At 36.5% G+C, this 16392-nt stretch overlaps 1 long non-coding RNA gene across 1 annotated transcript; it reads right to left on the reverse strand.

Moving 5' to 3' along the window:
• Positions 1 to 3349: 3349 nt before the first annotated feature.
• Positions 3350 to 15718, reverse strand: LOC110675586. The gene is made up of 2 exons (XR_002499630.1): positions 15281 to 15718; positions 3350 to 4423 (listed from the first exon to the last, which is right to left on the reverse strand). It is a non-coding gene; the product is annotated as an uncharacterized LOC110675586 (long non-coding RNA).
• Positions 15719 to 16392: the final 674 nt, after the last annotated feature.

Consider the following 16392-nt stretch of genomic DNA (forward strand, 5'->3'; position numbering starts at 1 on the left):
TTCCCGTTACAACATTAACATGTGCATTAATTGCGCTACTTGAATTTAGGCGGCGAAATGAAGTTTAAGGCTAAGTAGCCCGTCATTCGTTTTGGCAACAATGATGACTTTTCAACTTGCATTTCAAAGTGATAAAACTCAATCTTGATAGTTCATATTGACATGAAAAAGTATCACTGTACGCGCTAACATACACAAAGTATGCTGATACTTTTTCAGCTGTGTCAGTGCAAAACCAACTGATTTTCTTTGATTCGAAATCGTGAGATGAATTAGCAGCAATCATCAACGATGCGTACAAATTTCAATGATGGCCTACTTCGCCTTAATCGTGCTTAGTACCTCCACTATTGGTACATCTACCCTATGTTGGTGTGAATCGATAGAGGATTGAGCAACGCATAAATGTAAATAGACAAACATGGAATTTGTTTGCTGATGTCCGAGAAAATTACAAAAGTAGCACGGCATCGACTTAAGCTGCCGAGAATACGTAAGTTCCCCTATCATATGAGTTCGCTGTTTCCCTGTATGCGACCAATCGTGATTTGCTTATGTTGATACGTGTAATAATCGTTGTTACCATCTAAAATGATTAGACGGTATTTCAATTTTAAATTTGTAAAGAAATTTCAAAAAGATTTTAGAACAGAGAAGAATCTCACAATTATGTTTGGCTAAAATGAAGTGTAATATTTTGATAGTTTAAGATATAAACAAATTTATACAAATCAGGCAAGAAAAATAAAAATATGGCAAAATATTCGATGGCATAGAAAGAGTAATACTTAGCTTTGATTGCATTCGCAACTGGCTGCACGGTATAAGTTGTTTGTTGCAAAACGCGATCATCAAGATTGTAGCAACATTCACACATTTTCCCAGTTTAGTTACACACACTTCCACATGCGCTCAATCTTCACAGACACTTACGCTTCCCCAGCACCACAAAGTATACGATATTTCCGCACCCCTCTCAACGCAGTGCCGATTCATAGCTTTTTCTCTGCAGCACAGTTTTACTACTTGACACATAAACTCTTGCACAAAATGTACCATAAGGAACCGGAATATACTCAATCGAATCATCACCACTATCACTGCCAAACCTTTCACTCTCGACAAAAAGCTAACAGATTCACCTTCTTCACATATGTTGGTGTGTTTGGTATAATGCACTCGTCTCCAATACGCGTTGAAAATATGCATCTTAAATGAAAACGGCTCGACACTCATTACTTGTCCTACTTTCATTATTAGGTTTATTCTTCCAACTGCATTCGCAGGGTTCATATTGAAATGTTGATGCACTCATTGTTGTTGACTTGATTTCGTCATCATCTAACCAATCTCCTGAAAATTGCACCCAATGACCACTGAGTGCTGCTGAGTTTGCTTCCCTTCACATCATAACATCTCACACCCCATACACAAGTAAAACCAAACTTGTAGCAGCATAACACTACACCTCTGAAGCTTGCAACATCTTATCCGCTTCCACTACTACATCACGCACAACATTGCTGCAATTTTCGACATGCACCCATACAGACACAAGACTTTTTCATTTGCAGGAAAGAAATCTAAAATGCGGCTTGCTGATTTAAAATTTGATGAACTTAGTCACTTGTTAGGGAAAAGTTTTGATGAATTCCGAACTAAACACGCGGCTAGCAGCCTAAATCAGTGTGTTTTCTGATTTATTTGCTCAAAAAACTCTGATTTTTAGTTAATAACATCTAGCCTAAAATACACTGCAAAAGGATCACGACAGTGCTGCCGGATCGACACCTTTTGTTCAGAAGTTCTTTAGATGTGTTACTCCAAAAATCCAATATAAAGCAGATTTGGATATGGAGTGATTCGTCTAGTAATTTGTAAAGAAATGCTTCAAAAAATGTAAAGGTGTTCCAGGAGTAATTTTTGAACCAAACATGGAAAGCGGAGAGATCTCTTATGTTAATCATGGAATAATCCAGGGAGCATTTTCATGAACCTGAAAAATCCTTTAATATTCCTTTTCAGGAAATTCGGGATAGTATTTTCTGTGAGCCTTTTAATCAATCTTTGGAGAATTTCCTAGTGATTTTCTGAACCATTTATTGAAGCTGAAGTTTCTCAAGGCGCAAAGTTTTTAAAACTGCTGGTGAACGCTCTAAAGAGATGCTTCAAGATTTTCTGCAATATTCATTGAAAAACCCTCAGTAATTCCTGAAAATTCTATTCAAATTATTTTTCAACATCTGGATGATATATTAAACGAAGAATTGGAATTTATAAGAAATCAGTACATAGAGGACTTTCCTGGAGAAATATCTAAGAGAATTTCTAAAGAATTTTCTGGCGGAATTCTTCAAGAGATTTTTTCAAGCAGTTTGAAAGTGATAATTAGGGAAATTTTCTGGTAAAATCAGAAAGCTAAAGAAACTTTATGAAAAATCCGTTGAATAACAAGCATTTTTACCGGGAATCCCAGGAGGAACACAGTGAAAACTGTTCTTGGAGGAAGCGCTGAAATGTATTGATATAATTAATGTAGAAATACCGCGGGAATTCTCAGAGGAGTCTCTTGAAAGCACTTCGTTGAATGCCTGAAAAGTTCGTAGAAGAATCCCAATGGATATTCCTCGGGAGTTCTTTGGAAGAATTCTTCCAGATTTGTTTTGACTGAATTAGTATTTTACATGAAATTTAAAACTAACGCTGCAATCCCAAACAAAACTAAATCAAATGTATGCAAACTTCGAAATTTAAGAAAATCGTAATTATTGCGACAGACAATTCTTCTGAAAAATATGAATTTGCTGGGTTCCTTATTCCTCCTCCTGAAAAAATCCTAGCTGTCTCTACGGCTTTCTAAAAAAAATACATTTCAGCAATCTCTGAACAAAATCTTGCAGATATTTCTCCTCATTATACAAGAGCTACTACGAATTGCTGCGTTGCAAGAATCATTCATTTTGAATCCTAGAAAATTAGTCAGTAGATCAATCACGGAATTGCTGTAGAAATATCTGGTAGAAAATTAAAAAACAGTTTTTTCGTTCAAATTTAAAAAAATCCTCATGAAAATCTATCATCGCATTACAGATATCAAGTGCAATGTAATGATAGATTTTCATAAGATTTACTTCAATTTGAGGTTTTGAAAATTTGTAAAACGATGATAGTTATTTTCCTCTTAAATATGCGATCAAGCTTAAGTTTGCATTTTGAACCATCCTCCCCTAGATATTACTCGACCAATAAAAAATCCAATCCCCACGGGCAATGCCAATCACTTTGGTAGCTCGTAAAATATTTTCCAGTTGCGATGCTGCAGAAAAACTTACCTCTGTGTTTTGTTTTTGATTTTCCGCTTATTTCCACGCTCAACTTGCGCTCATTTCCACTCTACTCCAATTGGTGACTAGCAGCCGGTTGGTTTGGGCTATTGCTCGGAGCGTGAGCTCTCCTTCCGGTTAATTTATAATCCAATTAGCTGATGGGAGAGAGTTTGATTTCTTTTCGACTGACTCGGAGACGGAGACTGCAAACACACGTTCGTGTTTAGGTGCACTTATTGGCTCACTTACTTTCGCTCACTCTTCGATTTTTCATTAGCTTCCTCAGTAATAGCAATGTAATTTTCACTCACTTCCCCCCTGATGGACCGACTTTTGACCGTGTAGTAATCACGAAATGACGTGGATGCAAACGAAAATTTGGTTTTTGTGTCGACCTTTGGATTCTTGTACTAGACTCACAAACTGGCACTTTGCTTCTTTTATTGCCTTTTCACTGTCGGGCCGTTTCCCTGCGGCGCACACTTAATCACCTCCCCTCCCGCACCGGAAACTTCCGTGCGGAAATCACACCAAAAAGCAATTTTCACTTCCGGCTCCAGCACCGGTTTCGATTCTATTCCTCACTTTGGTGGTTTTTCCCCCCGGGACGATTTGTTGGTGGTCGTGTGATAGGCAAATAGACTAAGAGCCGTTTCGAAAGGCAAAGAAACTCCCCCCTTGAATCGAGAGTGTTTTTGCTAGGAGGGGGTGGCAGAAGAAATTTGCTAGAGTGATTGCTTTTTTGTTGGCCTCTCCTCCCCTGGAAAATCACCTCCCTTTTTGTGGGTACAAGCACTTTTATCGATGACGATGGTCGTCCTCGGGATGAGGGAACGAAATTTCTTTTTTAATTATCTACACAATCTGCCAAAAATGGTGGAACTTCTTGGACTGTCGGTTTGGTGCACCTCCTGGAATCGTTTCGTTTTGATCCTGTTTTTCTTCTATTTTCCACGGTTGGGGTAAACTTGGTGCACTTTTATCTGCGCTATGTTTGGGTTTTGCTTTTCACTGTTATTTCTTGGTATTGGTTGGATCGAGAAAAAAATTTCGCCTTTCACTTTTCCCAGAAACTGTTTTTTTATTGTTTGACCTTTCTGAATGAATTGAGAATAAAGAGAAAATTTTTGTTAGGACTTATTTCAATCTTGATGAAATTAGGCTTCAGGATTTTTTTTTCTTTATCAGTGTTAATTCCCACTAAGAACTGCCCAAACATAATTAAATGTTCGCAATTTATGGTGAACGAACAGATGGTGAATTGACAAAAGAGGCCAAGCAAATCGCTAAAAATTTCATTCGCCAATTTCAATATTGGAATTCGAAACTCAACAACTCTACTATTAATGCCGAAGATTTTCCACACAGACAAAAATCAATAACAAATTTCTGAGACCTCCGATTCGAAAACGGTCTTCGAAGAAATTGTAGCTGATAAAATTGGCTGATAGTATTAACAAAAATGAAACGCTTGTGCAGTCTCAGTTTTCAACCAAATGAGTTTAAATTTTGAAAGGACACTTAAGTTCACTAAGGTCTGTTTAATTTTAAATTCAAGAGAGATTTGACAATTTGCATTTTTTTCATACATTGCAACATTGAAAAGTGTCAAATCTTAAACATCTAGTTATTGCATTTGAGAAACAGGTTTATTTCCCCTAGAAAATATACACTACCCGTCATGAAAACGGATTCGCTTGAAAAAGTGACGCTAGTGAGTATATGATATTAAGCATTCTAAACTGGTTCTATCTTGTGATCCACATGTGATAGGAAGTTCGAGTCTTGGGCAAAGTTGTTCAGAAAGTCAAGAATATGCGGAAGGCGAACAGGCCCTTGGTTCTAAATTTTGCCACTTATTGGCCCTAGTCGGCGCCCTGTTATCAAAATGGGATAAAATGTCTTCGGCATAATGTATGATAAAAAGTTTGAGTCTTCTTTTTTCAGTAGGTCAAGGTCATCAGAAAGGCAGACAGTTTCCCAGAAAAAAAATATTCTGATGTTTTAGAATAGACTAGATATTTTAAATGTTTTTTGTAAGGTTTAAATTATCATAATGTACACACTCAGTTGAGCTCGGCTAATTTTCATTCTTTTGCCGAGATCCACACACCAAATGAGTTTTAGCTGATATCTCAGTAAAAAAATAAGTTTGTTTATAGCAGCACCTATGGGTGCCGCTCACATCAAACGTCACTTTTGCTGAGATGTCAGCAAACGAACTTTTTCTGATTTAAGTGTGTATTCTTCAATATTTTGTATAACTTAATAGATTCTATACGTTAACAGGTTAAATTCAATGTTTTTTGGGTTTATTCGTCAATCATAAAATTCATTAGATGATTCCCTTCTAAGTGGTACCTTAATTCAAATTATGTTTATTCTATTCATGTTTTAATATTAAGGTGAAGATGAATCGAAGCCAAAGTTCAAATTTTCAAGAGCACGGATCTGGAGAACCAAACATCCGTTTAAGCTGAAAACTTAATCGATTAGTCACTAGCTGGTGGTGACCAATCGATTAGGTTTTCAGCTCAAACGGATGTTTGGTTCTCCAAATCCGTGCTCTTGAAAATTGGAACTTTGGCTTCGATTCATCTTTACCTTAAAGTTGTTCAACAAACAGATTGCTTTACTAGTTTTGATTTGAAGATATTGTTATCGGGCTGGTAGTAGGTCTTTTTTTTATAGAGACTTGGTATACATTTTAATGCAAGTTTCTAAAAAGTATCTTTTTTAATGGAAGGTCTTTAAGATCTCTAATTAAATCAAAATGATCCTTAAAATCTCTTTTTTCCTTATTCTGATTGAAGTGAATCTTGATGTGTAATTCCAAAAGCACCAGAGAAAAAATCAAAGACTATAAAGCGGTCGTCATCTATCAGGTTCTTCAAGAATTTCGTCTCACACGTCTCGAGGAAAAACTTCAAGAAGTTCAAGTAGATTTCATCAGGATAATATTTTAAGGAACTCATTAAGGGATCTCTCTAGAATTTTTAGAGATTCCTTTACCAATTCTCCCAGAATTTCTCGCATTTTCCAAAGATGCTTAGAAGATTTTCTTCAAAATACTTTCAGTGATTTCCTCAGGGATTACCCCGATTTTTTCCAAATTCTATCCTGGGAGTCCATCCAGCTATTTTTACACTAATCCATCAACTGAATTGTACAATTGTCAGATCTAGAAGATTTTCTGAAGACGTTCTAAACTTGAATCTTGGAGGACTTAGGACTTCCTTGAAAGATATCTAAAATAATCTTAGGAGAAATTCCTGATTCTCTTAGGTAATTCATATGGTTATATTCTTCAGATACCCGAAACAAAATTATAGGAGCATTGGCACGGAAAATAATCATTTAATGAACTCTTGAAGAAATTTCCGGTGTGTCTGAATCTTTGGGAAAATTCATAAATTCTCAGGTAATCCATCAAAACAATCGTGAAAAATACATACAATAATACGAGCAGCAATACTATCGAAATGTCACTAAGAATTACAAAAAAAGAGAAAGTAACAGCTGGAAAACACTCGTTAGGAAATCGTGAGGAATTTAAGGCAAAGGATGGAACTAGTTCATCCAAATTGTTTTTGAATTTTTCTTAATCCTCTTGTTTCTCGTGAAATCAACACGTGAAGTTAATCTCATACTGAATGTTCTAATTTTTCGTTTATAAATGTTTATATATTAAATTTTGTATATTAGTCCGGATTTATCAAATAATTTAAATCTTTCAAATCATATGATTCGATTCCGAAAAAGTATGTACTATTGCATTGATTCTAATTATTCGTAAGAGCTTAGTTATGAATATGATTGTCGAGATTTGTGGGGGCCATGGCCCTCTCGCCTCCCCGTAAATGCAACCCTGCACTTCATATTCACGTGATTCAGATGTGAATTACTTCATATTCAAGTTGTTCAGGTCTGATTTACCTCTAAATTAAGTCATTCAGTTTTGTTTCACTACTTTTGCAAGGCTGATTCCCTTCATATTTAAGCAGTTCAGAACGTATTAATTTTATTTTCAAGTGGTGATTATTTGATTCACTTTGTATGGAAGTTTCATTTCATTCAGTCAATTTTTTTTAGTGATTCAGGTCTGATTGACTTCATATTCGAGGAATTCGCCCTGATTCACTTAATCTTTAAGTGATTCTGTGCTGATTTGCTTCTTGCATAAGGAATTTACGACGGATTTGCTTCATTTTGAAGTGATTTAGGACTTATTTACATAATTTTCAAGTAATTCAGCTTTTTTTCAATGTAAGTTCAAGTGACTCAAGTCTGATGCTATTCGTTTTCAAATGATTCAGGTTGTATTGACAATATTTGAGACTGGTTTGCTTTATATTCATGTGATTCAGGTTTATTATACTTCATATTAACATGATTCAGGTTAGATTCATTGCATATTAAAGTGATTCAGGTCAGTTTCAATTTATATTTAAGTAATGCAAGAATGAATTACTTTGTATGCGAGTGACTCTGGTCTGATTCGCCTCGAACTAAAGTCATTCATGTTAAATTCACTTCATGTCCAAGCAGTTTAAGACTGATTCACTTTATCTACAAGTGCTTCAGATACGATTCACTTAATTTTCTAGGTCTGATTGACGTCATATTATTTCATGTTTAAGTAATTTATATCCGGTTCACTTCATTTTTAAATGATTCATCTCTGATTTACATCTCACATGGATCAGAAGGTATATATATGCTCTTTAGCACCACCTAGCAAAAACAAATGTGCATTCAAATTGTTTAGTTTCTCGATATCCTTAATTGATGATTGCTAAATTTAAAATATTTAATTCCACAGCAAACATTGTAAGAATAATTCAAAATTATTTTTCAAATCGTAGTTTGAAATATCTTAATGGAGTTTGTTTTAATTAACATCTAGTGTTCAAAACAGTATTCTGTCAAAAAGAGTTTAGGAGGTCAAAAATATTGATTTCCAAATGACTCTTTCATTAATATAGCACGCCTCTCCTTACGCCTGATACCAAACCAGCAAGCCTCTCCGCCATAAAAATTACCACCCCTTCACCCATCCAGCATGAACTGGAGAAGACGCAGTGGTATATACGGTCTACCATGGGAGCCAGATGAATGCATGAATGAATGAAAGAAAAATTGAAACATTTTCCGTGGAAATTTTCTTATCAAATCCTATGTTGGGAAACCCAATTTCTGCGCAAATAGCCTAAAAGAGCCCCGTGGATCATTTTGCCTCAAGGGTGCATATTACCCCAGATTTTCTTGAATGAAATGAAAAGTGTATTGAGCTGGCTCAAGCTCTGTGAGTAGAGTGAATAAAGTAGTGGTTTAGTGAAAGTTAAACCAGCCGTTTTTTTTTTCCTGCCAGGAAGAAAAATCCCGTTTGAGGTCGCCTTAACATTTGGTTCTTCGAACCGGATCCTTGTATCTTTCACCGATGAAAGAAATACCCGCTTGAGGCACTGCGATGCCTCAACAGACTACTCACATAAATCGGTGTAAGCTATCTTTAGAAAAGCGTTGAAATCATTTGTAACATTTACTTTGTACGTGTCCTTATGATATTGAATTTAAAATTAGAAAAATGATTTGCGTGAACTTTTAAAACAAAAAGTTCAAATATTACGCTAAAATTCTTCAAAGCTGCACTTTTACGATATTACGCTGTACTAATGGATTACCTACTTTGCTCTTGTGTATAGATAGGGTGGCTGATCCAGTGGTAGTGTGTGTACCAATAATAGTAGTAGTGTGGTTTCAAGCGTGTTATAGGACATTTTTATTTTTATGTGTATTTTTCTAACATGGCCCTTGTTAAAATGATATGAATGTGTATATAAAAATGGAAATTAGTAAGGAAATAGTAGTCAAAATTGAAAGCCTTAACTTTTTTGCTTCTTTCTGAGGCGTTTCTATATTAGAGAGTATCAATAGGAAATCAAGGTAAACCACTATTATAGGAACAGAAGTTAGCAAACACCACTGTTACTGGAACATGTTCCCGTTATGGAGAAAATGCTTTTTGAAAGATTCAATTATTTTATCATTCTACGTACATTTTTACGTAAAATAGAATAGAAAAGCTTTCGTAAGACGTACTCAGATAAAAAAAACGAGCTTCCGTTATTTTCTGACGATTTTTTATTCCTCAACCCGTTACTATTGCCTCTATCACTCGTACAGACGCCCTATATAAGAACTATTTTTTTAAATAGTTTCCAAATTTGAGAAATTATTGTTTAGATACATATCGCCATACAAATATTTTCCGCGTTACCTTTTAGCGATTTTTCGTGCATAGACTCTAGCGCATGTGCGTTATCATATGCTGAGTAGCGAATCAGGCAATGCATGTAACCCATAATAGTGAATGAGCCATATAATTGATTGAAAATGATTTAACGCGTATTCGAACAGCAAGACCTAAAGGAATTTTGTAAGAGTGTGATCATTCAAGTAGCGTGAAAGGACTTGAAGAATGATGATGATGAATGGCTATAGTTGTATGAGTGCACCCGGCTGATATTTCGCTTGACATGTTGTTCTGCAGAATCAATGATTTCAAAGTCGGTAGCGTTACGAAGCAGTGTTGGCAGCAACACACATCATGTCGCGGCGATTGATTAATGGATTACATACACGGCCTGATTCGCTACTCACCACATAGTAACGCACATGCGCTAACGTCTATGCACGAAAAATCGCTAAAAGATAACGCGGAAAATATTTGTATGGCGAAATGCATCTAACGAATTATTTCTCAAAATTGAGAACTATTTTCGAAAAAAATATTTAGTACCGATTGTGCGTAATGATGATGGCTATCACGCCTACCAAATGCTTTTTCGATTAGAGCTTTCCATCACAAGATATTTGAAGTTAGATGCTTTTCCCCATAAAAAAAAATAAAAAACTTCTGCAGATTAACTGTGGACAAGAGTAAAGCAGCTAATCCACTGATATAATCTGAAATTTATATTTCAAATGGAAGAACATTCATTATTTTTGATTTTGTTGACAATTGGAAGATAGGTTGTGTGGGTAGGGTCGAAGCTCGAAACTGATTTTTTGATGATCTTTATGTGATGCATTATTGCTGAACTACAGTTTGCTAATAAAAGACTGATGACTTTGTCGAAGAAAGCTCTTCAAGATTGACTGCCGCCTACAGAACACTAGACCGAAATACAGGCTGTAACCATATTGCTACGTAATGTTCTTGAAGTTTCGTGGTCTGTGGAAGCAGATGAATCTGAAAAGTGCCATCGTTAACAATTTGTTTACCATAATTTTGTTGTGCTTTCAGCTCGATATTTTATCCTTAAGCACAACCGCGCAGAAGAAAATAACTACTGAATACCAAACCAAGGTATTCCATACCATATAATTTCCAATACTTACAACCTGAATGAGGTATGAACGAGCCCTGCATAAGAGGTAAAATACCTTAAATAATACCTTCTGCATATTCTACAAATACCAAGCTGATAATTTGATCAGGTATTGTTATACAGCCATTCCATGAAAAACCGATCTAGTGGGTCTCCGAATTCCGTGAAAATTTGCTATTTTGTTCCTTATCCGAAATAAGGATACACATATTTTTGGATTTTTTGATTAGGGTGACCATTTCCGAAATAAGGTGACCAGAAAAATCGCGATTTTGCAAAATTTTTATTTTAAAAAAAAATTATAACTTTTGAACCGTTCGACCGATTTTCAATCTTTTTGGACGAAATGAAGGCTAAAGAATTTGGCTTTTCGAGAAAAATATAAAATTTCACCAAAATTGTGTTGTTTACATGAAAAAACTCAAAAGTTTCCATTTTTCGTGTTTTGAAGGCTTCGGGACCAAAGGGGCTATCGCTGTTCTCATTTTTTCTTGAAAGTTCATAAAATTTTACGTATACTGTCAAATTTTCAATGATGTATGTTTTTTAGTGTTTGAGATATATTTTTTTGAAAATAAAAAAATCAGTCATTTTTTATCGGCACACACTGTAGGTCTCAGCGCATTAGATTTGTAATGTTTAAAAAAAATTATAACTTTTGAACAGCTCAACCGATTTCCAATCTTTTTTATTTTTTTATTTTCAAAAAAATATATCTCAAAAACTAAAAAACATACATCGCTGAAAATTTGAAAGTTTACGTAAAATTTTCTGAACTTTTTAGAAAACATGAGAGAAGCAATAGCCCCTTTGGTCCCGAGGCCTTCAAAACACGAAAAAATGGAAACTATTGAGTTTTTTCATGTAAAAAACACATTTTTTTGTGAAATTTCATATTTTTCCCGAAAAGTCAAAATCTTTAGCCTTCATTTCGTTCAAAAAGATTGAAAATCGGTCAAACGGTTCAAAAGTTATAATTTTTTTAAAAATAAAAATTTTGCAAAATCGCGATTTTTGTGGTAACCTTATTTCGGAAATGGTCACCCTAATCAAAAAATCCAAAAATACGTGTATCCTTATTTCGGATAAGGAACAAAATAGCAAATTTGCACGGAATTCGGAGACCCACTAGATCGGTTTTTCATGGAACGGCTGAATACCTAAATAATACAAGATGGATTTTCATATAAAATGAAATTTTTAAACAGTAATTCAATACCTCCAGCACAGTGGTTTTCATATCGTGCTCCGCGAATCCTTGGCTGGTGCTCCGCGACAGTTTTGAAAATTAGTATCAATGTTTTGAAATATCTTTAAGGTAGACTATTTACAATGTTCAAAGGTTTCAATTAAAAGAAAAAACAACTGATCGGTCTGGAAATTTGATCGATTAGTAATTAGTTGGTTCCGACCAATCGATCAAATTCTTATTGAAGGCCTCTGCCTTGTCCTTTATATTTGAAAATTGGAAAATTTAGAGGTAGTTTTAATTCATATTTACCTCATGATGATACCTGTTGAATTATCAAAGTACGATTGTTAAAGATGGAGTAGATCTCCCTGTTTTTGAAATAGGGTAGAAGCACCATTTTTGGCCATAGCGCCAATTGTATCAAATGTCGAATTTCAACGTTATTTTTCACGATTTCAGATTTTTTTTGAGGTAAATTGCAATAACACCAAAGTAAACAATGGTGAAACTTCGACGCTGGAACTAATGAACGAGTATCATTAGTTAGAATGGCCAAAAAGAAATTCACTGAAATATTCATTTTTCATCAACTTCGCATTTCTGGGCAATGTGCCCCACCACTGGCCGGACGATATGCCCCACTCTTCATGCCATCTATACCCGCGCAAGCTCCTTAGCAATTGTTTAGCGTGCATAAGCAGCTGACAGTCGTGAGGCATACAACCCCTATGTTGTGGCACATACTGTCCATTTGTCTTGGAACTGTTTGTTGTGGGGCATATAATACTGATGCTGGGGCATATTGTCCCTGCCCGTTTTGAAGCGCGAGATTTAGACGATTGAAAAAAAGGTGTTAATTTTTGATAAATTAAGTAGTTTTTTAGGAAAAGCATTTTCAACTTGTTATATAATGAGCTCATTGATGTAGTTTTCCATTACAGATAGTGCTTTTGAAAAAGATATTTCCATTTTTTCCCTAATATGGGGCACATTATACCTTGTTACCTTATATTAATTTTGTTTACTCAATATTTACTTGAAGTTGTGACATTTCTCAAAAATAAACCTAAAAATATGACTTATTTTCTAATTATTATATCGATTAAAATTATATATGAATGCAGCAAAAGAACTCAGCTAGGGTTGTCATGTTTATTACGGCTTAAACAAGCCGATGGTGTTTTGAAAAAAAGAACCTGAAGCTCGTAGACACAAACGTCAATTTGTGGACAAATTTAATCGTTCTGGTGGGCTCAGATTCCACGACTCCCACGTTAGACTGGGCGCGTTAACCAACTACGCCACAGAACGTCGAAAGCCGGACCCATACTATCCATCTCATTGATCCAACGTTGGCTTATGAGTAGTGTGGTACAAACAAGGCAACAGAGCGACGCTAAAAATAAAGTCTCTCACTGTTGTTCGTAGGCACGTTTAGGAGAGTCGAATTGGGCATCGAAGAGAGCCGATGGAGATGTACACGCTAAGCCTGCTCAACGCAGCGCATGTGTTAAAACTACACAGAATGAAGCAACCAATGCAGGACTCTCTGGCTGAGTGAAAATTCTGTGTAAGTCGCACTCATGCTGTGTGTAGCCGATGTGTTGGCCATTGGTTGTGCGCGGATAGATGGAAATTGAACTGTCAGTCATCTCCCGCACGGCAGCAAACAGTTGGCCGTTGGTAAAATGGGGAGTTTTCTGGGATTTTTTCAGCGAAAAGGCTGAAGATGGTCGCAAATGCGGAAGTTTTTTTGAATGTATTTTCAATGTTTTCAGAAGCAAAAACAAAAATGGAAGCGTATTCCGCATTCCAAGCGTTCCTCCTCTGTGCGCATTTCACTCATTCGGTTTGTTTACCACCGTTTGCGCAAAACTGTGTACAGCCCCCTTTGCACAGAATCTGTGCTGCATGAAGAGAGGCCGATTTTGTGTACTCGGCACTCATTTTTGAGCGGATGAAGTTTAGCGTGTAGGGTTGTAAAGGAGAATGTGGGGTCGTGACGGACTTTGATTTCAGATTGGTGGATTACGCTGCAGAATTGTTACCCGTTCTGTGGCGTAGTTGGTTAACGCGCCCAGTCTAGCGTATTGAGAGTCATGGGATCGAAGCCCATCAGAACGATTCCATTATTTTTCACAATTTTACATCTCAATTTGTTTAAATTGACTTTAATGTCTATGAACTTCAGGTTTTTTAGCAAAAGAACGATAATTATATATTCTTTGAGGAGCACTTGGAAATCTTTGGCGGATAAATCTGAACTATTCAAAATCAATGTAGCAAGGATTTATCGAGGACTTTATCGTGTAAAAGATTTTGGTCACCGATAGTGTCCATAGTCGTCCCATAGTGAAAACTCATTCCTCTAATAACCCTTATTTAATAAAGAAATTTGCTGGAGAGAACAATTTATCTCGACGGATATGAGAAGAAATATACATGAGTTTGCTTGCTATTGATTTTCTTTTAAGCTTAATTCATATGGTATTATACCGCATAAACATCTACAAAAATCGCAAACAAAATTAGCTCAAAAAGGGTTTGGTTCTTCAGCAACATCCTTCATTAAGGTTTGAGGAATAAGTTTTAACGATGGGATGATTGGATTGTTCTTACATTATAGTACTAACGTGTTTGGAACATTTTTTAACATTTTTTCATAGTAGTTTCCATGTAAACTTACATTGTCTTTGGGCCACCTTTGAATCACCACTGAAAAAGTTGAAAATTACTATTTTTATGGCAAGGATGGTGAGGAAGATATGGGAGATAGGATTTTCGAACATTTTTAAATTTTGAATCGTGTGTATTTGATCTTTGGAACGGATGTCCAGCTTGGCAATCAAATTCATTGGGTTTAGCTTTAGTCTTGAATTCATTTGTTTCGAACAACACTGATCATTTCTGTAATATCTACAGACATAGCTCCAAGATTACAAATTACAAACTCTTCGATGTAATAAAGTGGCATCGAAGGGAAGCATGAAAAATCGGCTTCAAAAAATTCGAATAAACTTAGTCAATAAACTACGGAAGTTGCATGAAAAACTTCAAAATTTTTCTAAACTTTTCAAATATAAGTTTCAGATTTACAGCAGATAAATATGTTTGGTTCGAATGGATTATGAGAAACACAAATACGTTCTGCAGAGTAATCACACAGTCACCTTAGAAAGAAGCTAAATTTCATCAACATTTGTAACCAGTCCAGCCAGAAGCACCTAATTTCCGCTTGGAACGGTCGTTCTACACAGAAATTCTCCTTTGATATTCCTTCAACCTTATCGCCGCCGGAACCAAACCTTTCCTTTCGGGATGCCGATCTTTTCCTTTACCCTTGGTATCACTTTTGCCCTAATACCTACACACTTCTATCAGCCAGCAACGCACAATATCCTCGACAATGCGTGCACTTTATCCTTTTGTCAGCACTGCTTTATCAACTCAAACGCAGAGACGACGCACTTATTTCCCCAACTCCACAGCAAAGGGTTCAGACGAACGACCGCCGACACTAACCGGGGAGGGAGGGAAAACCCCTTTTTCTCGCCTCACTTGTCACCGAGCAAGCAGACGAAGACCCGAGGAAAATCGCGCTCGCACACTGTTTTCACCTTTCACCTTCCGGTGAACCACTTCCCCCGCTTGGTCTTCACTTCCTGTTGCCTAACGATGATGATGCTGATGCTGGTGGTGGGGCACAAGATGCACTGCACATAAAACGCGTTGCTATACACGGACGGCTTTTCGCGCGTTGAAACGTTCGACCGGAGCTTCCTGCTTCCTGCGACTGGTTCCACTGACGGTGGGAAGAGATCTGTGGACAGCCGATGACGACGATCCGGACGGACGCTGCTCCAGTGCTATAAGAGCGGGAAAACGACGACAGTTTTCTCGGAGAGGTTTTCCCACAGTCATCAGCTATTGGAGTGCAGAGTTCATGCGAGAGTCTGCGCGGAAAAACGGTCTCAGCTCTTGGGAACCCGTTCACTTGTGGAATATGAGTGGTCTGGTTGTTTTTGTTTTGCTTTGGTATCAGTAGCGAACGACTAGAATTTAGCAGGTGGCGTTCTGGGAGATGAGGAATCGTTCAATCGTTCGAACTGGGATTTAATTACAGGAGTATACTCGAGCTCATACTCAAATTTTAAAATTTCGGGCTTACATTGCATGATGCTTACCACAGAATGGGGCTTGTCCATTATTTGCGTAAGACAAATTTGACGGTTTTCGAACCCCCCGAAGATTTTTGGTAACAAAAATAAAAATTATTTGTAAACAGAAATCTGGAATTTCCCTCCCCTATAACTCGTTACGTAATTAATAGAAGTCCCCATGATTAGCTCATTTTGACAATTTTTGAACCCTTTGAGAAAACTCTTATGAAGAGAAGCAAAAGTTGGTTTATTCTTCTTCGTCATGGCATTAACGTCCTCGCTGGGACAGAGCCTGCTTCTCAGCTTAGTATTCTTATGAG

This window comes from Aedes aegypti, chromosome 2, assembly GCF_002204515.2.
Source record: "Aedes aegypti strain LVP_AGWG chromosome 2, AaegL5.0 Primary Assembly, whole genome shotgun sequence".
NCBI lineage: Eukaryota > Metazoa > Arthropoda > Insecta > Diptera > Culicidae > Aedes > Aedes aegypti.